Here is a 24,287-nt window from a genome sequence, read left to right on the forward strand (position 1 = left end):
AACTGGGCTGGGATCAAAAACTCCTTTCTTATAAGCCACTAAACTGCTGTTATTGTAATATCTACCTAGCAGAACTGGATTTAAACTGGTTTCAGAGTAGCAGCCGTGTTAGTCTGTATTCGCAAAAAGAAAAGGAGTACTTGTGGCACCTTAGAGACTAACAAATTTATTTGAGCATAAGCTTTCGTGAGCTACAGCATCCGATGAAGTGAGCTGTAGCTCACGAAAGCTTATGCTCAAATAAATTCGTTAGTCTCTAAGGTGCCACAAGTACTTCTTTTCTTTTTGGATTTAAACTGACAATGTAGAGGCAAAAGGATCTGTATTCTGTAACAAAGCCCCGTGAGCCATCACTTCTTGAGATTATTTTACAAGTTGCATGCCCTATCCATCACTACTTAGCTAACCACTTTTTCCCATGTACATATGCCTTAATTATTATTGTTTATTAAGCATTGACAGTGTACTTGGTACTGTACAAGACATAAATAGAAGACAACCCCTACCCTGAAAAGCTTACACTTAAAGCTGAGCAAATAATGATTCACAAAACAAAAAATTCAGGAAAAAATCCAGGTTGATTCAAACTGAAACCATTTAAAATTTTTTTTCATTGAATCAAAAGACTTGAAAAAATTCTAATTTGAGTAAAAAAAAAATGTCAGGTCGATTTGAAACTTTTTTTTTAATGTCATTTCTACTTGACTGTTTTGATTGTCTCAAAACTATTTTGTTATTTTTGAGGTTTTCATTTTGATTCGGCCATTTTCAGATATTTTTCACCCTTTTTTGAATTTTTTTTTAATTGGTCAAATTTGAATTTGAAAAGCCATTTCAAAATGAAATGTCAAAATAAAATGTTTTGAAATATTTGAATTGGTTTTTTATTTTTGTATTGGCAGAAACTATTTGTCAATTTGACCAGAATTTGCTGTTTATTTGGTAGCACCAAAAATGCATTCAAAGGTGAAAAAGCTGTTCATCAAAAAAATGTTTGTCTGGCCCTACACACAATGTAGAAGACCAACAGAAAGACAGGACACACCAGTAGTTCCAGCGATTGGCCAAAGGGCCAAAACAATCTATTGAAAGTAGATTGTGTGAAAGTAAAGTTCAGAAAAGCACATAAAATGGAATAGTTTTATTGGTCATATTATGGAAAACAAATAATTTGCTTGCCTAACTGTCTGTCTGGCAATAGATTCATGCTAGATAGCATTAAGGATTACTTCATGAACACATACCAGATCGGTTTCATTCCTGGTTGTGTAAACTAAATGGATTTAAAAAAATTATGGGAGAATATTCACGCTCGAGATTGCAATGAATTGGAAAGACCTCAAAGTAAGAAAAACAAATATAAAATCACAACTGTATTAAAAGCCGAATGACAAAAACGCATATAGTGTTCCCAATTCTTTATTTACAGACCCTGACGAAAATTAAAGATGACCCTTGATCACAACCTTCAAATCCGGATGTGAAACTTTTCCAGAGTGTGGGGGTTTGGGTATATGGAGTTTTGCTTTAGTCCCATGAAGATAAGAATGCCCCACAAAGTTTGAATCCACATTCAAACTTTCCCAAAATTCAGGGACATTCAGATCCAGAATTTTGGTTTGGGCGCTGTAGTGGGGTGGTCACCCTGCTCTGGCTGTGAATGGCTTAAAAGCAGCCCTGGAGAGGGATTAAGAACAGCTGGGGGAAGCTGACTATGTAGCTGACCACAGGTGTGGCTGGCTTAATCAGGGCCCAGCTGGCCCTTATAAGAGGGCTGTGAGCCAGAAGCTGTAGGACTCTCTCTCTAGCACTGGAGAGAGAAGGACCTAGCTGCCTGGGAGCTGAAAGGGTGAGGGCAAGGGCAAGCTGGGAAGCTCCTGCCTGGTAAACCCCCAGGCTGCAGGCCTTGGTGAAGGCCTACACAGGTACTGGGGTTGCAGAGGTGCAGCCTGGAGTTAGACAGAGGCAGCTGGTTCTATCCCCTTGCCTGTGATGAGTGGCCATTACAGACTGCAGTCTGCCCCAGTGAGCGGGGGCTAGATGATGACTGGCCGTAGCCACTGAGGCAAGGTGGGTTTAGAGGGTTGGGGGTTCCCCTGGGAGGGGAGACCCAGAGTGTGGAAGTACTGCTGGGGCAGAATCTCAGGGTATAGAGCACCGGGGTCCAGGAGGAACACGGGGCCAGCAGCAGGCGAGACACCAGCCTGCAGAGGGCGCTCCATATGTTGGAGAGCTAATTCCCTAACCGACCAACAGGAGACACCGTATCGGTGAGTCTTTGCTTGGCTACAGGCCCATCTTTAAAAATGAAGCCATCAAACACTCTTAAACCATAAACTGAGAAATGTAATATGGAATATAATATTTTGAGGGAAGCCTAGGGGTGGGAGGCTGGATATCTCAAGGGATTTGTACTGCTATATAGAGAATATAGAGTATCAGTTTGAAACCAACCTATGTCAAAAATGACTCAAAGTTGTTAATGTTTGATTTCTGTTTAGTGGCCTAAGAGAAATAAGTTTGCATTTTCAGTCTGATTCCTAGCAGACAAGTGTCTGCATCACAGGTGGCAGCCTCAGATCAAAGACAGAATGGACATGGAAATGGAACTATCTTTTGAGGTTATCTTTTCAGTCAGGGTAAAAGTATACTGGTTTGCAAAGTGAGGAAGATTATCCTGCCAATGCATCCATGCAATGGATAAACAGAGGACTTGCATCCTAGGATAGGATTTTCCAAACATGCTCTGAGCATTGGCCTAACTCTACTCCCAGATTTCATTGTTAGTGGAGTTAGATCACTGGCGAGAACTTCTGAAAATCCCACCCCTAATGTTTCCAGCTGACAAGACACTGTGCTGGCTGAGAATTGAACGTAGATCAAGTGCTTGGAAGGCACCCATGCTAGCTGCTACATCAACAATGCAGACCTCCATGCCTAGGGTCTCCAGTCTGCCATGATCATGGCATTCACTTATAAAAAGGGCGGGGGGGAGAGAACCAAGCTATTCTACCACAAAGGACAGCGGTTATAAATAATCAGAGAAACAGCAACACAGGGAAGATATTTGTCTTATAGCCGTGATCAATTGCTTCCTAAGGACTTAAGTGTGGAGATATTACAAGCCCTAAGCAAGCGAACGTGTTTAGTTGGATTATCCAAAGAGAAGGCCAGGGACTGAATTAGGACTCAAAATTTGGCTTGAAAATTGCCAGTTTACTGAGCAGGTATAAGAAAATTACTCTGAATTATCCAAATGGTCCTTGAGTAGAGTTAACTTTTTTGCTTTTGTTTGTTTGCTGGCCAAACAATAGGGAGGGAATCAAGTTCGTTTTGGCTTGGCCAGAAACAAAAAGCATTTTTCGGGGGGGGGGCAAACTGTAAAAATAAAAATAAAATTGTTTAGGTTAATTTTTTTAACCTATTTTAAAAATAAAATTGGAATACAATTGAAACAGAAGTTGTTTCAAATTGAAAAATTGAAAATTTTTATGTAGAAAATGGCAAAACAAAACACTGAAATAGTTTTGGAATTCTTTTTTACTGGACTGATTAGGTGAATTTGGCACAAATTTGCGAAATGTTTTGGTCTGCCCAAATCTGCTTCTTTTGTTGAAAAAAGTTTTGTCTGAAAAATTTTGCCCACCTTTATTCTTGAGTCCAGTCATTTAAAAACATACCCTGACTGGCAATGATGAGTTTTGCCTAATCTTTCTTTCTTTTCTCTCTAGATAAAAAATGGCATGCTACTACCCCTTCAAACTTTTCAAACAGTTAAATTGCACTGAATTCTTATTATCTGGCTCTTTTTGATGGGAATTCTTAGCCCAGTCCTGCTCTCATTGATATTAATTGAATTTTTTTGCCATTAAATCTTTGCAGGAGCAGGACTGGACACACGGTGTATGTATATTTGCACATGTGCCCTTTTCTGGATGGTTACATGTTCGAAAGAACTTAAGGCTTTTTCCATAGACAGCAGCTTACAGAGATCTTTCAGCTTGAGTGGTAGAAGCCTGTGTTTTGGATCTATCTATGACAATTATATGGCCCTCAATGCTATAGCATCTGAACACTTCACCATCTTTTTTTAAATGTAGGAACTGTAGACCCAGGGTTCTGGTCGTAGCTATATACCTGTGTGTGATTTATTTCTATACCTTGTTCACAATTAAGCATGCAGCCACAGCCTCGTTATAAGGCCGATTTTGAGGCCCCCCCCGCCACACCTTTGAAGTTCAAAAAAGAAAACTAAAACCCCTCATTGCATCACGTTTTTAGAGTTAAGACTTATTGACAACGATAATGCTTTCTGAAAATTGTGATTAAATTGTGTCAGTACTTTTTCAGATTAAAAGACTTAAAATAGCTTCTTTTTGAAAAATGTGCAATGTCTATTGTTCCTTTGTGTCCTTCTCTCTGCCCAAGGAAATCACATAATACCACAGAATCTGAAACATAAGCAGATTTTGGTACTGACTGTGCAAGAGGCAGTTTTTCAGGGCAGGAATAGTACAATGTTTAAGAAATGCCATTATTTGAAAACTAGACTGAATTCTTTGTCAGTGAATTCAAGAGGGAAAATATCAGGGAGACAAAAGGGCTTGTCTACACCGTGTGGCAGTGTGCATTATAGGGTGTGACTCCTAAAGTGCACTAACGTGTGGCTCATTAATTGACACAGTACTATTTCAGGGAGCACTAGGGAACTTTTACTGTGCACCAGGAGAGCCTACACGGACCAATTAATGTGCCACATGTCAGTGCTCTTTAAAAATCACAACCCCATAGTGCACATTACCCCACCTCGTACACAGGCCCAAAATATTTTTGCCATCCAACTTTGAACTGCACCAGGCTGCTTTTCAAAAGTGGGAGGAAATTACAGCATGTGGTAAAATGATTTTATCTTTCCACATTCCTCACAAAATGGCTCCATTTTCCAGATGGGGTACCAAGGAACAGAGGCAAGACCCAGATTCCCAAAGATATTTTGGTGCCTAACTCCCTTTGAATTCAACTCACCTAACTCCCATTGAAAATATGAGCCCAAGTGATCTGCCAGATGTAATGTAGAAACCTTGTAGCAGAGCTGGGCAGAGAATCCTGCCCTTTGCATCCCTCTGTCCTTCATTCTACTGTTGGTTGTTGCTGAGAATCAGAGCTGGAGTGTTTATTATGTGGGCTGTGTAAGATTTCTGATACCCTTAACTACTCATTTCCTTGCTTTTCAGTGCTTGGGTTTTGGAAGTGATGTGGTTGTTAGGTACCCTTCTTAACTCTAAGGCCTTGTCTACACTACGAAATTAGGTTGAATTTATAGAAGTCGGTTTTGTAGAAAGCATTTTTATACAGTCGATTGTGTGTGTCCCCACACTTCGCTCTAAGTGCATGTAGTCGGCGAAGTGTGTCCACAGTACTGAGGCAACCGTCTACTTCTGGAACATTGCCCTGTGGGTAGCTATCCCACGGTTCCCGCAGTCTCCGCTGCCCATTTGAATTCTGGGTAGAAATCCCAATGTCTGATGGGGCTAAAACATTGTCGCGGGTGGTTCTGGGTACATATTATCAGGACCCCCTTCCTTTCCTCCCTCTGTGAAAGCAAGGGCAGACAATCATTTTGCGCCTTTTTTCTTGAGTTACCTATGCAGACGCCATACCACGGCAAGCATGGAGCCCGCTCAGCTCACTATCACCGTATGTCTCCTGGGTGTTGGCAGATGCGGTACTACATTGCTACACAGCAACAGTTTATTGCCTTTTGGCAGCAGACAGTGCAGTATGACTGGTAGCCGTCATTGACGTAGTCCAAGGTGCTCTTTTAACTGAGCTCGATGAGGTCAGGGGCGCCTGGGCAAACATCGGAGTGACTCAGCCAAGTCATTTCCCTTTTAAGTTTCATATCATGGCGATTCAGTCCTACCAGCAGTGCACTGTCTTTTAAACTGCAGCCAGCAGAAGACGATGGCCAGCAGTCGTACCTGCACCGTCTTCTGCCGAGCACCCAGGAGATGACGATGGCTAGCAGTCGTACTGCACAGTCTGCTGCCAGCAAGATGTATAAAGATAGATGAAGTGGATCAAAACAAGAAATAGACCAGATTTGTTTTGTATTCATTTTGTCCTCCCTCCCTCCGTGAAATCAACGGCCTGCTAAACCCAGTTTTGAGTTCTATCCTTGAGGGGGCCATTCTGTTTCTTGCAAAGCCACCCCCTTTGTTGATTTTAATTCCCTGTAAGCCATGTTGTCAGTTGCCCCTCCCTCCGTCAGAGCAACGGCAAACAATCGTTTCGTGCCCTTTTCCCTGGATTGCCCGAGCAGGAGCAGACGTCATAGCACAGCAAGCATGGAGCCCGTTCAGCTCACCGCAACAGTTATGACCATTGTAAACACCTCGCACATTATCGTGCAGTGTATGCAGAATCACTGAAAAACCAGGCGAGGAGGCAACGGCAGCGCAGTGATGAGACATGAACACACTTTTCTCTAAAACTGCGTTCCCCCACAATTTGGAGATCGTGGTGTTAATGGGTCAGGCTCATGCTGTGGGACACTGATTCTGGGCCCAGGAAACAAGCACAGAGTGGTGGGACCGCATAGTGTTGCAGGTCTGGGATGATTCCCAGTGGCTCTGAAACTTTCGCATGCGTAAGGACACTTTCATGGAACGTTGACTTGCTTTTTCCTGCCCTGAAGTGCAAGAATACCAAGATGAGAGCAGCCCTCACAGTTGAGAAGCGAGTGGCAATAGCCCTGTGGAAGCTTGCAATGCCAGACAGCTACCAGTCAGTCGGTAATCAATTTGGAGTGGGCAAATCTACTGTGGGGGTTGCTGTGATTCAAGTAGCCAATGCAATCATTGAGCTGCTGCTATCAAAGGTAGTGACTCTGGGAAATGTGCAGGTCATACTAGATGGTTTTGCTGCAATGGGATTCCCTAACTGTGGTGGGGCTATAGACGGAATGCATATCCCTATCTTGGGACTGGGCCACCAGGGCAGCCAGTACATAAACCACAAAGGGTACTTTTCAATGGTGCTGCAAGCACTGGTGGATGACAAGGGACGTTTCATCAACATCAATGTGGGATGGCCGGGAAAGGTTCATGACGCTCGCGTCTTCAGGAACTCTGGTCTGTTTAGATGGCTGCAGGAAGGGATTTCCCAGACCAGAAAATAACTGTTGAGGATGTTGAAGGATGTTGAAATGCCTATAGTTATCCTTGTGGTCCCAACCTACCCCTTAATGCCCTGGCTCATGAAGCCGTACATAGGCTCCCTGGACAGTAGTCAGGAGCTGTTCAACTGTAGGCTGAGCAAGTGCAGAATGGTGGTAGTGTGTGCATTTGGACGTTTAAAGGGTCGCTGGCGCAGTTTACTGACTCGCTCAGACCTCAGTGAAACCAATATTCCCATTGTTATTGCTGCTTGCTGTGTGCTCCACAATCTCTGTGAGAGTAAGGGGAAGACCTTTATGGCGGGGTGGGAGGTTGATGCAAATTGCCTGGCCGCTGAATATGTGCAGCCAGATACCAGGGCGGTTAGAAGAGCATAGCAGGAAGCGGTGTGCATCAGAGAAGCTTTGAAAACCAGTTTCATGACTGGCCAGGGTACTGTGTGACACTTCTGTTTGTTTCTCCTTGATGAAAACCCGCCCCCTTGGTTGCCTCTAAATTCCCTGTAAGCCATCCTCCCTCCCTGCTTTGATCACAGCTTGCTTGCAAAGGAAATAGGGACTATCATTTAAAAAACATGTATTCTTTATTAATTGATTATAAAAATAGGGAGATAACTCACAAGGTAGCCCGGGTGGGGTGTGGGAGGAGGGTAGGAGGGAAGGAAAAGGCCACTTTAAAACTTGTTGAATGCCAGCCTTCTGTTGCTTGGGCTGTCCACTGGGGTGGAGTGGTTGGGTGCCCGGAGCCTCCCATCCCGCATTCTTGGGCGTCTGGATGAGGAGACTATGGAACTTGGGGAGGACGGAGGGCAGTTAAGCAGGGGCTGCAGCGGCAGTCTGTGATCCTGCTGCCGTTCATGAACCTCCACCAGACGCCGGAGCATGTCCGTTTGATCCCGCAGTAGCCCCAGTGTTTCCTCATGCCTCCTCTGATCTTCCTGCCGCCACCTCTCCTCACGTTTATCGGCCACCGTCCTATACTCTGCTATTGTGTCCCTCCACACAGCTCTGTCAGTGCCGGATGATTGCATGAGCTCAGAGAACATATCATCACGCGTGTGTTTGTTTTCACCGCCTTATCTGAGATAGCCTTTGGAATGGAGGAGGGAGGCTTGAAACATTTGCAGCTGCTGGAGGAAAAAAGGGAGTGAAGTATTTAAAAAGATACATTTTACAGAACAATGGCTATACTCTTTCATGGTGAACAACGCTATTCACATTACATAGCACAAGTGATTTTGGTACAAGGTTGCATTTTGCATCTTTGGGGTTAGAGATCACACACGCAGGGCTGGGCAACAGAATTCGGCTTGCAGGCAGCCATGGTAAGCCATAGTCTTTCAGCTTCTGCAACCTTCATAACAGCAGCCCCCTCCTTTCCCATACCAAGCAAAGCCCATTGAGTTGGCCGTTTAGTGCTGCAGTTTTCCTGTTAACGGGCAGCAGCAGAAACCAAACTAACCCCCTCCCCCCATCCAATTCTCTGGGATGATCGCTTTTCCCCTCTTACCCCACCCCCACCCCCGCCTGGCTGGTATCAGGGAAGATCCCTGCTAGCCAAATGTGAACAGCTCAGTGCCAATAGCCCCCCCCTCCCACCGCATGGCTAACTGGAGGATTTCTTTTCAGCCACAGGCAAACAGCCTAGTAGGAACAGGCACCTCTGAATGTCCCCTTAATCAAATTCACCTATTTCAACCAGGTTACCATGAATGATATCACTCTCCTGAGGATAACACAGAGAGATAAAGAACGGATGTTGCCTGAATGCCAGCAAACACCGGGACCATATGCTGCCAGGCTTTGTCATGCAGTGATACCAGATTACTTGCTACTAGCATGGCATGGTAAAGTGTCCTACCATGGAGGACGGAATAAGGCTGCTCTCCCCAGAAACCTTCTGCAAAGGCTTTAAGAGTACCTCCAGGAGAGCTTCATGGAGATCTCCCTGGAGGATTTCTACTCCATCCCCAGACAAGTTAACAGACTTTTCCCGTAGCAGTACTGGCCACGAATGCATCCCAAGTCCTCAGGGCTACTTAATCATTAAAAACACTTGCTTTTATAACATGTATTATTATATTTAAAAAGGTACACTCACCAGAGGTCCTTTCTCCGGCTTCGTTGGGTTGGGAGGGTATTTCAGTCAGGGTGATAAAAAAGATCCTGGCTGTTGGGGAGAGCTGTTTGCTCTCCCCAAGCTCGTCGTCGTCCTCCTCCTCCTCCTCATCTTCCCCATCTGTAAAATCCTCAGCCATGGCAGAGAGTACCCCATCATCGGAGTCCACGGGCAGGGGTGGGGTAGTGGTAGCGGCCCCCGCTAGAATTGCATGCATGTAGAGCTCATGCAATTCTCAGTGTAGAAGCGGCATGTCTGGGGCTCTGTTCCGGAGCATCCGTTTGATGCTTTGGTTTTCTGGTGCGCTTGTCTGAGCTCCTTAAGTTTCACGCGGCACTGTGTTGCGTCCCTAATGTAGCCTCTGTCCCTCATTGCCTCTGATTTTTTTGAAATGTTTTGGCATTTCATCTCTTCAAATGTAGTTCTGAAGCACGGATTCCTCTCCCCATACAACGATCAGATCCAGTACCTCCCGCTGGGTCCATCCTCGAGCTCTCTTTTGATTCTGGGACTGCATGGTTACCTGTGCTGATGAGCTCGCCTGGCCAAACAGGAAATGAGATTCAAAAGTTCCTGGGGCTTTTCCTGTACACCTGGCCAGTGCATCTGAGTTCAGAGCGCTGTCCAGAGGGGTCACAACGGTACACTGTGGGATAGCTCCTGGAGGCCAATACTTTCAAATTGCATCCACACTAACCCTAATTCGAAACGGCAATGTCGATTTCAGTGCTAATCCCCTCGTTGGGGAGAAGTATAGAAATTGGTTTTAAGAGCCCTTTATGTCGAAAAAATGGCTTCGTTGTGTGGACGGGTGCAGGCTTAATTCAGATTTAACGCTGCTAAATCCGACATAAACTCGTAGCGTAGACCAGGCCTAAGAAAACAGTGTCCAAAGATGACTGTGAAGAGTTACAAAGGGATCTCACAAAGCTGGGTGACTGGGCAACAAAATGGCAGATGAAATTCAAAATTGTTAAATGCAAAGTAATGCACATTGGAAAACATAATCCTGACTTTACGTACAAAATGATGGGTGTCTAAATTAGCTGTTACCACTCAACAAAGATCTTGGCGTCGTCATGGATAGTTCTCTGAAAACATCCACGCAACTGCAGCGGCAGTCAAAGAAGCGAACAGAATGCTAGGAATCATTAGGAAAGGGATAGATAAGACAGAAAATATCATAATGCCACTATGCAAATTCACGGTATGCTCACACCTTGAATACAGTGTGCAGTGTTGGTTGCCCTGTCTCAAAAAAGACATATTAGAATTGGAAAAGGTACAGAAAAGGGCAACAAAAATGATTAAGGGCAGTGCTTAATTTGTAGTGAAAGAGGTGCTGGGGATCAAACAATTAGGTGCTGTGGCTCAAACTATTTTTTTACATTCGTAACTGAGCAAGTCTAAGCTTAGAGGTGCCAGGTCTCAATCCTAGCAAGCCCTGGTACAAATTAAGCACTGATTAAAGATTTGGAACAGCTTCCGTATGAGGAGAGATTAAAAACACTGGGACTGTTCATCTTAGAAAAGAGACGAGTAAGGGGGGCGGGATATGATAGAGGTTTATAAAATAATGAATGGTGTGGAGAAAGTGAATAGGGAAGTGTTATTTACCCCTTCACATAACCCAAGAACCAGGCGTCACCCAATGAAATTAACAGGCAGCAGGTTTAAAACAAAGATAAGGAAGTACTTCCCACAACGCACAGTCAACCTGTGGAACTCATTGCCGGGGATGTTGCGAAAGCCAAGAGTATTACTGATTTCAAAAAGAATTAGATACGTTCATGGATGATAGGTCCAACAATGGCTATTCACCAAGTTGGTCAGGGATGCAGCCCCATGCTCTGTGTGTCCCTAACCCTCTGACTGCCGGAAGCTGGGACTGGATGACAAGGAATGGATCACTTGATAATTGCCCTGTTCTGTTCATTTCCTCTGAATCATGTGATGTTGGAATGCCCTGTTTTGTCAGCCTGCTTTGACTCTGTTGTGCTTTACTGATGGGAAAATTAAACACTTATGTGGAGTTCACTGGCATTCTTTTCCCTTTACCCTGACACCTGCCCAGCCTAAGTCCTTTGCACTGCATCAAGATGACATGGATTGATCTATGCTAAGGATTTCTTCCAAAAGTCTTTTCCTGTAGAGCAAAGCAATGAACCCAACATGACTTCACTGAAACAAAGGCTAGGCAACACCTTTGTCCTCCCAGATGTGGACCACTGCAAGCACTATAAAGGGAAGCCTTTGAAATACTGTGCTTCCTCCTGACCTATAAAAGGCATAGTGCAAGAGTAAGGACTGATTGGTACAATTAGCACCAACATCACAGTAATTGGGTAACCTCTTCCTTGGAGGACTGACTGTTAGTGGACTATGTAGATTAATGGTAAAATAGATTTCACACCATTATAAATACATACATTAGCACCTTGAAATTTCCTTTATTGAATTCCATGACAAAACTGCATTCCAAATACTTTACAAACATCTGCTTTGAAGTGCCATTCCTCAGAGAAGTGGGATTGGTTGCTCTGTCTTTCAGCTAAAATATTCAGCAGAAACATTCCTCACTTCTTTCTCCCAATGAAGAATTCTGACTTTTGACTTACAACAAGTACAGTTTTCTGTAAAGATATATATATGTATGTGTGTGTTTCCTAGCTTGATTGTGACTCCTCAAGCATGTTCTCTTGTCTAGGGCATATGGTAGAGTAAAACTGAATTAGTGAGAGTACAATACAGCAAGTTAGAGTGTTTAGATACAATAAGCAAAAGAAGACAATTTAATAATCAAAACTAGGACAGCTTTTCATTGCATTCATTTAACGCTCATTCCAACTTGCCTTTGAATAGCAAATTTATATCACTGCAAGTCCTAGAGTGGTGCTGCTGAGTATTCAGGCTAGAATTGCTAGTTAGACAGATCCTGCTTAGCCCTGGAGTTAAAACATGCTAATAGTTTACGCGTGTACAAGCCACTAGTTAATAAGCATCTTTGTATTCACCTTTAGAGTCGTTGTCTCTTCCCCCCTCTTCCCCCCCCCCCCACCTTCCTTTTCTTAATAACATCTTAGGGCAGACAGCATTGTTAATGGTCAGAACAGGAGACTAAGAGACAGGGCTCCTGGCTTTTGTATCCAGTTCTTCCAATGAGTCTTTATTAGAGATGGTGGAAATTTTTTATTCAAAATTTTTTTGATGAAAAATGCCTTTACATAGTAACAGTTGAAAATATCTGTTTTGTTTTAAAGTGTTCATTGAAAAAACAAAAAGGAAAATGAGAGAACCCCAAAATGAAAATGTATTTCATTTTAGAGATTTTTTTTTTTTAAGGATTTTTTTGAGTGGAAAAAAAAATGTAAAGGATTTTTTAAAACAAAAACTCAAAAAATTGTTTATCTAATTTTTTCATACTTTCCTCTCACCCCCAATGGTTTTTCAAACAGCTATAGTCATTTCGTGACTTTAGACAAGTTGTTTCAATTCTCTGTGTTTTACCCATCTGTGAATGGGAGAAAGGGAATACTCACCTACTTCCCAGGGTCTTGTGAGGCTCACTCAGACTGTTTGCAAGCAGTTGCAGACTTCTTGATGAAAAGCATTAAGATCTGTAATGTATCATTATTAATGTATATTGCCCATTATTTTTATCTATGGTGGTTTTCCACTGCTTTAGAAAATTAGTCTAGTCTAATGTATTGGCCAGATAGAACCGCTGAACTTCCTTTGGTAGAAGTTCTGTAATGGAGTCATGTTGAGTTTTATCTTCAGCAATCTTCCTTTACAAGCTTCCCAGAAACATACAGCTTGAACATTGCTTCTAATTGTTGGCTTCAGGCTAAAATTTTTGATCACTTTATTCCTGCTATTTTCAGTGAAATTCATTCAATGAAAAGACTGGATAACATTTTATACTGTTTAATGCTTTATTTTTTTGGCCACACAAGGGATGAATATGACCTTTTGAATTTTAGCATAACTTTGGTAACAGGGAGCATCCTCATTCTTATTTTTTATTCATATTAATACTGAATCTCTCTCTTTTGCCCTGTAGAAAGCTATTAATATTGTTCTATTAACCTCCTTTCTAAGTACTAATGACCTTTCCCCTGAAAATGCAATCATTGGATGTTTTTTCACAGTAAATCTCATTTATTAGAAAGTTTTGCCTCATACACTTTGTTGGCTGCCATTTCATTTAAAAATCATGCTTTTCGTTATTTTCAAATAAGTAACTTATTTTTAGCAAAAACCCCACACACATATGCATAGAATATTTTGAGTTTTGCTTGACATGGTTGTGCCATTGACTTCATGAAGCTAGAGGGCCACAATGATGACAGAGCTTTCTACAGCCTGTCCCCCCTCAGTCACAGCTGGTCTGCTGCAGCTGGAGTAGTACAGGCACTATAGAGACTAACCATCCAAAGCACTGCCTCAGAGCTGGGTCCCCTCTAGTGTCCGCCCCATGATGTCTAAATCCTTCACCAGAGCTTCTGCTTATTCTCCATGTAGAAGTGGTGATGTCTGAGCTGCTGCTGGGCAGCTTTCTCTGCTCCACTTTTGGCCTATTCAAGGGACAGAAAGAGGGCCTTTGGCTTGTGGGGATAAGGGCAGCAGCCCTTTTGAGAGGGAGAATGAAAAAATATCTTATGTAGTTCTTCAAGGTGTGGTTATGGGGTGTAAAGAAAGCTCTTTACAGACCCTCCTTCTCTTCCCACTAAGGGTGGAATAAGAAGATAATGTCCCTGTAGGTCTCCTCTTTGAGTGGCTGGTGGCGACCGGCCTGAGGGGAGATGATAGACTATCTTCCCAGCTCTCCCCTTTGGCATGGTGATAACATTATGGTCAGAGGGGGCTTCCAGTAGCTTGCGGAGGGAGAGAGAATGAATACTCCATCAGCCTTTTCCCCTGGCTATAACAGATTAGCAAAATTAAAATTAAAGAATTCTTCAAGAAGCCATACTACTGTGTGAAATATTGTAAATATTGTCATCTGGTGTCTAGATGGGGTTTGATTCTATTGTGTAGAAACACTTCAGGACACAGCATCAATAACCATGTATACGAACAAGGCAGGTCAGAGAGGAAGAATGATTTTGTGGTTATAGCACTAGAGTGGGGCTTGGAAGTTTTCTGCTACAGACCTGGGACAATTTACTCAAGCTTTCTATGTCTTAGTTCCCCATCTTTACAGTATGGATAACACTTCTTTTTGTCACCCTTTGTCTTTTCTCTTTGGATTATAAAGTCTTTAGAGCAGAGACTATCTCATTATACATATAGATCAGGGGTTCTCAAACTTCATTGCACTGTGACCCCCTTCTGACAACTAAAATTATTTCACTACCCCAGGAGTGGGGACCGAAGCCTGAGCCTTCCCAAGCCCCACTGCCCTGGGTAGGGGGGGCAAAGCCTGAGCCCCACCACTCTGGGCAGGGGGGCCAGGCTGAAGCTCAAGGGCTTCAGCCCCAGGTAGGGGCCTGCAACCTGAGCTCCACCACCCAGGGCTGGAGCTTTTGGGTTTTGGCTTCGGCCCTGGGCAGTGGGGCTTGGGCTTCAGCTCCAGGCCCCAGCAAGTCTAAGACAGCCCTTGTGACCCCATTCAAAGGGGGTCGTGACCCACTTTGGGGTCCTGAACCACAGTTTGAGAACTGCTGGTATATATTGTACCTTGTGCAATAGGCTCACAATTTGTTACTTTAATAGATGTAAGAAATGACAACACATGCATGGCTACAATTTCAGCAAACGGAATAAACTACATACAGGTTTCAGAGTGGTAGCCATGTTAGTCTGTATCAACAAAAACAATGAGGAATCCTCGTGGCGCCTTAGAGACTAACACATTTATTTGGGCATAAACTTTTGTGGGCTAAAACCCACTTCATCAGATGCATGGAGTGGAAAATACAGTAGCAGGTATATATACACAGTACATGAAAAGATGGGAGTTGCCTTACCAAGTGGGGGGTCAGTGCTAACGAGAGAATTTAATTAACAGTAGAATACCAAGGGAGGAAAAAATCACTTTTGTAGTGGTAATGAGGGTTATTTGCCTAAATTCAATCAGTTCAATCCTGGGGGAGAGCCATCTAGGCAGAAAGTCCACCTAGTAGTGGAAAAGGCTGTGCTGCTTTGGACCAAGGAAGTTATAAGGGCATAGGCTGGCTGGCTGGGGATGCTCTGATTCTGTGCATCATCTCAACCACGGCTCTTATGAAGTCTGTGGTGCAAACAAAAGCAGTTCCTCCTTTGTAGGGTCTGTCAGGGTTCCCTCCCCACTCTGAACTCTAGGGTACAGATGTGGGGACCTGCATGAAAGACCCCCTAAGCTTATTTCTACTAGCTTAGGGTAAAACTTCCCCAAGGCACAAACTCTTTGCCCTTGGAGGGTATGCTGCCACCACCACGTGATTTAACAAAGAATCAGGGAAAGGACCGCTTGGAGTTCCTATCCCCCCAAGTCCTTATACCCCCTTTCCTGGGAGGCTTGAGAATAATATCCTAACCAATTGGTTACAAAGTGATCACAGACCCAAACCCCAGGGTCTTAGGACAATAGAGAAATCAGTTAGGCTCTTAAAAGAAACAGAACTTTATTAGAAAGAAAAAAGGTAAAAGAAGCACCTCTGTAAAATTAGAAGGGAAGCTAATCTCACAGGGCAATCAGATTTAAAACACAAAGGATTTCCCTCTGGGCAAAAACTTTAAAGTTACAAAAGAAAAAAACCAGAAATACACCTTCCTCTCAGCACAGAGAAAATCACAAGCCAAAACTAAAGTAAACTAACGCATTTTCTTGCTAGTACTTACTAATTCTAATGGAGTTGGATTGTTTGCTTTCTTGATCTCTCTCCAGCAAGTACACAGAACAGACAGACAAAAGCCTCCCCCTCCTCCCCCAGATTTGAAAGTATCTTGTCCCCTTATTGGTCCTTTTGGTCAGGTGCCAGCCAGGTTACCTGAGCTTCTTAACCCTTTATAGGTAAAAGAATATTGTGCTTCTGGCCAGGAGGGATTTTATAGTACTGTATACAGGAAGGTTGTTACCCTTCCCTTTATATTGATGACAGGGTCCATGGGTGCGGGGAAGAGAGTTGGAAAGGAATGGGAGTAATTTTCACTCCCCAGAACCAGTTTAATCAATCTGGCCCTTTATGGAAAAAATACCACGAGGCTGAGATTTTCATGTTCTAATTTGTGTTAAAATGTGGGTGTCTAAATCCCCTAGGAAGTTTTGAAAATGTCAGCCCAGATGGTCTGACTGAACTGAGGGCACCTGTAACAGGTATAGGGGATAAGGGTTTTCCCCTCAACCCAACTAGCTACACTACTTGTAACAGCAACAAAAAAATTTGGACGCTAACATTTTACTATCTGAAACTTTGTTTGCACTACGTAGGACTTGTTTTGTTTTTTGTTTAAAAGTTCAAGCATTTTTTTTTTAACCTTTGTTTTTCCAGCAGATCTTTGGACTGCATTTTTCAGAAAACCATATCTTCTGTACATTTCCTGGCTCCGTGACTCATCAAAATGAGCTGTTAGTCACATCATATTGTGTGTTTCATAGAATAAAACAGGAAAAGCAATGCACTGAGTCATCGCCACAGGGAGTGTGACTGCTAAGCCACTTACCTGACTATATAGGGAGAGGCAAGCACACAAAATGACCCAGCTCACACGTGTGACCCAGTGCCAGGAAGTCATTTTTAATCAGGTGAATATGATCCTGGTAATATTTGTTAAAAATATTTTTTTTAATAGTTCAAAATCTTTAGAGTAGAATTATCCGTCAGGTGTTCCATTGTCCTTTTTTCTTAGATTTAGTAAGAAATCTAGATTTGATTAAATAATCTAATCAAGCCTTTTATAACATGGTCTCTGAGTGCCTGGTTATTCTGTACATTAAAGCAGGTTGATTTTTTTTTTTTTAAAAACAAAAATTGCAAAACCTTGACAACATTTTTCATCAACATTTAGAATGTTGAGGGGGAAAATAAACAGGGGAAAATGTTGCAAAAATTTTCACATAGAATGGTTTCCATTTTTTCACCAGCTCTACTCTCCACTTGTTAAAAGCTCATAAGCTGGAGATTTCAAAGTGAATGGTCTTACAGGTTGATGACCCACTGACAAGGTTGTGGGGATTTCATATTACAAAGACAATAAATATAATTCACCAACTTCTCTGAGTTTCCTTAGCAAAGTCATGGAACATCAAGTGATGTTTCCAGCTGCTTCCAACCTCTGTTTTAACTTCCTCTTTTTAGTGCAATCAAACAGAATTTTGATTTTTTTTCTCACTGTTACCATGAGCTGAGTGTGCATACTTTTAAAATAGCATTGATGAGGCAGAAAGGTACAACAGCAAACACTGTAGCAATCTGGACTCAGAAATATAGAAATATGACTTGTCATTCAGAATAGCCACACTTGCCACATGAGTTATTAACTGAGTCAGATGATGAGTCCTCAGTTAATTATATTTGTACCACTAACTACTTTTTAGCCATGATTGATTTGGTAGTGCTTTTTTTTCTTTTACTGTTGCTTAAGCTTGAAGTATCATCTTTATAATACATCACACCTACTTACACTGGCATATTGTTTTTGTTGCATAACACCATCTATTAATATAACCTGGCATGATGTATCATCCCATTCATTATCTAGCTCATATTTCTAAATTTTATTTCTGACAGAGATTTGCCAAACTATTTTGTTAGTGTTCAAATGCAGGAGAATATATTGTTGGGTTGGGTTTTTTTTTTTTTTTGGTTTTTTTTACTGTAGACCTATGTTCATAGGGAAGAACCTACTTTCCACTTTTTGGGGGGTTGGTGCTAAAAAATATAGGGTGTGTCTACACTGCAATTAAATACGCATGGCTAGCCCATGTCAGCTGACTCAGGCTTGCAGGGATCGGGCTAAGGGGCTGAAGAGGCTGTTTAATTGTGGTGTAGACGTACAGGTTCAGGCTGGAGTCCAAAGTCTAGGACCCTCCCACCTTGTGGGATCCCATAGCCTGGGCTTCAGCCTCAGCCCAAACATCTACACTTCAATTAATCCGCCCTGCAAGCCCAAGTCAGCTGACACTGGCCAGCCATGGGGTTTTAACTGCAGTGTAGACATATCCATAGGCACAATTATCTTTCATCCTAATTCGGATAAACAGAAACAGACTCTGGAGGGGAAAGAATGGACATTCTTTTAGCCACGTGGCAGCTGACTAACTGCTGCTGCTGCATCTGCAAAGCCAGCTCTGCTATTTAAAGAGCTGTTGTTTTACTCTTTGCCACCGTACAATGTCAAAATAACCTAGGAACAAGTACAGGCCACTCTATCTCCAAATAGAGGCTGGAGATTAGAACTGCTGATACAGAAGGTCACTGAGCACTTTACTCTCTTGCAGGCTGGGTTTAGGTGCCCAAGTCCCAGTTTTGGCTCCACTGCAATCCCCAAAGCTCTCACCAAACCCTGTAGGAACGTAAATTTCTGCCTATGGGCATGCACACTGCTACCTTACTCTAGGCGGTTGGATGTCTGTCTCCCACCTAAGCCCCAGAGCAATTCACGAACCAGGGAAAGGTGGCCGTTTGGCTACCTAAGTGGAAGGGCCCAATCTGGTAGGCATACTCAGAGACTGCATGCTGAATCCAATCCCATTCAAAATCTGGCTGGAGGAGGTGGACACTTCCTCCTCTGGCCATTTTATGTGGTGGGGGCAGGTGCCTAACTCATTCTCTTAAGAAATGCCTTAGGTTCATGTTCGTGCATTGCTTAACAGAACTAGGCATCTTCCAGCAGCCTAAACTTAGGTCACCTATCTCCAAGAAAGGGGTGGGGCTTAGGGCACATCTGTCTTCAGTATTTCCCGTTGACTAGGTTAGCAGCTCCCCACCTAGAAAGCTGGCTTTGGTGGATCACATTCTTAGGCAACTCTCTCTACCCATGCATTGTGTAGGGAGCCTAGGCACCTAACTCAGATTTTGTGTATTGCAATGTGGTTCCTCTGATTTTTCTAGACACTCAGCATTGCAATGCCTAAGTTTGCATACCAAGGCTTCTTTAAGAGGTCTCAGGTTGGGCCCCCCACAAACTGAGTCTCCCAAACCTCTAGTCACTTTTGAGACCTGGATTATGGTGCTGTCCCTCTGGTTTTCCATTGCCAAATCTCATTTTAAAAAAAAGTTAAAATTGCATCAAACATTTCCCTGTTTCCACTATTTCATGTAGACAACTGTTGTTGTTGCCACAGTGATGTTTATTTCGTCACCAGTTTGAGGGCAGATGGTCACACAGAAAAATACATGAGACTTTCTGATTGTTATAGATTATTGAATAAGCATTACAAAGAATTATTTGATTATTGAGTTAAATATATATTTCTTTTCAACAGGAAGATTTTGTCTCAGATCCTTTATATTGTACTTGCAGCCAGACTTCCTGCTCTTGGACACAAAAGGCTAAATTCAACCATGGTATAAATGGGTACAATGCTATTGATTTCCCTGCACTTGCTCCCACTTATACCAAGACTGTATCCAGAGTGTTTCTCTGGAGGCTGCAAGGATGGTGAATCATAGCAGCAGATAGAAAACATCACCCTGCCCCTGGGAGACCAAACATGGCCAACTGAAACAGAGACTCCACCATGGACTGAGAAGCAGCTTCTATGCATCTAACAGAAGCAGAGAGAGAACTGAAGCCAGAGGCTCTTCCAGTGAACCTGATCTTGAATCTCTTCTCCCTTTTCAGCACTAAACTGCATTGTCTTAATCTGGGACTATGATTTATCTGTGAAATTCCTAGTGGGTGGCAGAGGTGTGAAAGGGAGCTACTCAAAGTTCCCCAGAGCTGCAGGCTGAGGTAAATAGTGTGTCATAACACATTTATCAAATGATAATGGAAACCATATAAATATATACAAGAGGGAGGGGGGAACCCATTCCCCACTGGGAAGTTACGGAACATTTTGACCAGTTTAAAAAAGTGTGTGTGTCTGTGTTTGTGGTGGGGGTGGGTGGGAGGAGTTCCCTGGCTTTACCTCTGCAAATAAATCATTAGTCTGGGAAGCCTGAGCAGACAACTGAAATGGATGATCCCATTATGGATCAAGGTGGTGGTATTCCTGTCCTGGTGAGTTTGAGAGAGACCACCCAAGCACTGTGGAACAGGGATGAGACTGCCAGTTCTGTCTGTGGAGCTTTGAAAGGCTCAATCTGCAGCCTCTGACATGGTGGGAAGGGGAATAAAATAATTAACAGCGCTTCTCGAATAGCGGGCATGACATTAGTCATTTGTCTGAACAAAATCCCTCCATCAGGCTCATTTGGATTCTGGTATTTTCCCTTCCCCTTGCATGGATTGTCAATGTAGATAAAGAAAGAATGCAAAGTGAGGTAAAATATCTTTTGAAGGTGTGCAATAGTTATGCATACATTGGAAATATGTTGACATTTACAACAAATTCTGAGGACAAAATATAAATGCCATATCATTTAAATGTTATAAGTATATGCCACTCTGTTTACAATGTAAGGGCCAGATTTGAAACCCTCACTTACAATGAGTAGTATCTTACTTCATAAGTAGCCTCATTTTGAAATTGAAATCAGTGGGGACTACTCAAGGAGTAACATACTACTTAACATGAATATGGCTTTCAGAATCTGGCCTCATATTACAAGATAATACAGAGATACACAGGGCATCAGAAAGAATGGAATATTGTTAATTATCTACCTAAATACATGTATGAGTCCAGATTTCCAACAATATGTGTAGGGAGAGGGAGGGAATTTTGGAATCAGCTTCTTTCAAATAAAATGATACTGGTGTGAAGTTGGGTGCATAACATACTGCAGTAATTCCTGAAAATTTGCCAGTCCACTTCTGTTGACACGGGATGAATTTGGAGCTATGTGGGGGTTTCCTCCATTAAACATTATAAAGAAAGCTGATCAAAATTTCTTATCAACATTTTTGTCATCAAAAATGATCTTTTCTTAAATAAAACCCAAAACTTCAGGAAAAATTGTCAACACCATTGAAATTTTCCATCTTTTGTGAAATTTTCTATTATACATTTAATCAGAATTGTTTTTGAAATTTTTTGTTTACCAAAAGCTGAATTTCCTTGCAGAAAACTGGGATTTTCAGTAAGTCAAACATGATTTTAAAATCAATTTCAGTAAACATGTAGGTAAGAAATATCACAGCAAATGTTGGAGGCACTGGAAAAGAGGCCCATTCTGAACCCTCTGAGCCACTTTGAAGTTTTTCATGAAATCATTTTCCCATTCTTTGATCACCGCCTAATTGTAATAATCTTACAACATTCTAGGCCAGATCCTGGAGCTCAGCTCTGTTGTGCCCAGTGGAGTTCGGTGGTAAAGGATTTGTGCAAAAGTGGTTGTAACTGGGAACCACTGAATCAGTTGGTGTGTAAGGCAAGATAGAGCATCTTCAGGACACAGGAAGTGGTGCTGGTGATTCTGTAAGTGGCTCTTTTCCCCAAAACCAATGTCCCTGAATGGTGCTAAAGAACCTTGTGTTCCTAGAAATGGAGTGTTTTGGACAATGCATGAAAGTGAGATGCTGATCATTAAAAATTCTCATATCGCATTCCTTAAGAATAGAGATGTTAAGGCCAATATTCAGGCCAAATTTCAACTTGGGTACATAATATTGCACCTAAATCTCCCCTGAAGTTTCAATTAGATGCAGTATTCTTCATTTATTGCTGTAAACTGTAGTGCAGTGTTGCTGTTCACATTGCTAAACATGTGCGGTGTTTCACCTCAGAGAACATTGCATTTTAATTGTGGGTGAAGAGATCCTTTTATGTACTTTAAGGAGAAATTCTTATCCCCAGTGCAGAGGTTGAATAACTGGGGATTATGGAGGGGTCCAAGCCTGAGACAGAATGAAAAGAATACTTCTCTTCCCAAATGTTTAGGGCATCCAAACAATCTCTCCACAATTAATACTATAAACCATTGGCTATAGTAGCAACTGTCCACATGGGTAGGCTGCATGGCTGAGGGGGTTCTCCCTAATTTCATATAACTCTTGGAGTTGAATGTTATCATATCAAAGGCTATAGATGCTTAGATACTGTAGTGATGAGCACTATAGAAATGGCAATAAATAAATGTCAGATGATATTGTTGCTGAAGCTCATAAGGGAAATGTCTTGGGGATAATTTACAAGGAGGTGTATGGAACTGTACCAGCCCAGAATAGGGGAGAACTCTGTCAACCCTGTCTTGCAACCTGGGGTGCTTTACAGTGCCTTGCAATAGTAGCTCCCACTGGGATGCTTGCAAACAGCCTTCCAGCATGCAAGCCGCATCCCGAGTGTCTGTGTGTAACTGCAAACTGACAGCTGCACCCTAGCTCTCACCAGTTTTGATTATATTGCAGGGTGACCCCAACACATCCCCAGTCCCGGATCTTCCCCTAGAAATGTATGTCCTGTACTGCCCAGCCCTCTCCTCGATAATACAAATATATTAACTCCGTTATTCCTTTTAAGGGACTAATATGCCAGTTTATTGTTGTCACTCCAATTTAAACACACTGGATTAGATAAAACAGTAAAACAAGTTTATTAGCTATAAAGAGAGAGATTTTAAGTGAGTATAAGTAATGAGGCATAAAATTCAGAAATGGTTACAAGAAAAATAAAGATAAAATATTTACTAGTATTTACTTGAGAAACTATCTTAGTTGCAAAACAAACTTTCTCACCACATGCTCCAGCAGATTACTGACTCTGTACAAACTCCCAGGTCAGGACCCCTCCTCCAGAGACTAAAGATTGTTTCCTTTTGTCATCTCAGTTGAGGTGACTGTGATGGGGAAGGAGAAAGAGAGGGGTGCCGTGGAGTGTTTGTCCATCCTTTCTATGGTTTCAGTCCCTCTATTGAAAAACACTTCCAGCTGAGACACATCCTTTTCCTATGTGGCAAAAGGAAACTCCATGCTGCTTCTTCGCTAAAATGTAGATTTTTGTCCCTGTCCCCTTTCATGCCAAAGAATGGACACTTAGCAGATAATGGTTCATCAGCCTTATTGACACCTGGCTGAGATGTCAGCTTGCCCTTTGTCTCTGAGGAACTGGTTTGGCCACTCTCCAGACTTATCTGGGAAACATACTTCAGTCATTATTTCAGCTTATGGTCATAACGTCACATATAGTGTTTCTATGTGCATTGCGCCATGATATTATTGATCAGCAAATTGAGTTTTTTAAATGACACCTCACAAGACAAACCTTCTACAAATACTATTACAATAGTGCGTAGGGTGTGAACACAAGGGTATAGTCTGTCACGGTACATATTAGTAATAATATACTATATACATTGTGTATATGTGCCATACCATATGTCTGTACACAGGGGAAAATTAGGTCCATGCCTCTAAGGTCCTGGCAATGGTACCAGTGGGTTCTACTGTGCAAGGAGAAAGAGGGCAGGTTTTGGGTGTAGGAGGTGCACCAGGGGCAGACTGAGAGCAGTGACAGAGGATCCACTGCTATCTGGATGCTCCTATTTTTTCTGATTCCCCCATGTAAAGGCCAGCAGAGGCCATTCTGGCCATTGGATTGCAGTAGTCTTCATAGAGGATTCCTCCTGCCACCTCCACCCGTGCATCTGCTCAGCACCTTCCCAGCAATCAGGATTTGCCCAACTCTGAATACAGTATGAACATCCTGAATATGTGAAATGCATGCCTGATATTTCTGGATAATGTCATGCAAGAGCCAGGAGAAACCATTTGTTGTTAATAATAGCATTGGATTTAAATCCTGTGTGGAGCACTGCAAGGATTTTTATACACATGGGAGGAGACAGGTTTCCCTGCCCCAAATCGCTTACAGTCTCAGACCCGTATCCTACAGTCACTTATGCATGTGCTTAACTTTTCACCTGTGAGTTGTCCTGTTGTGTTCAACACCCAGATGCAGTG

General features: G+C 42.5%; 1 long non-coding RNA gene across 1 annotated transcript in view; it reads left to right on the forward strand.

Moving 5' to 3' along the window:
- The window catches only part of LOC114020651, a 241,056-nt gene that overhangs the window by 43,351 nt on the left and 173,418 nt on the right, over window positions 1–24,287 (forward strand). Inside the window, exons 5-6 of the long non-coding RNA XR_006291754.1 lie at window positions 19,708–20,177; window positions 21,655–21,807. This is a non-coding gene — a long non-coding RNA (uncharacterized LOC114020651). The remainder of the gene's footprint in view (window positions 1–19,707; window positions 20,178–21,654; window positions 21,808–24,287) is intronic.

This window comes from Chelonia mydas, chromosome 6 (genome assembly GCF_015237465.2).
Source record: "Chelonia mydas isolate rCheMyd1 chromosome 6, rCheMyd1.pri.v2, whole genome shotgun sequence".
Classification (NCBI taxonomy): Eukaryota; Metazoa; Chordata; order Testudines; family Cheloniidae; genus Chelonia; species Chelonia mydas.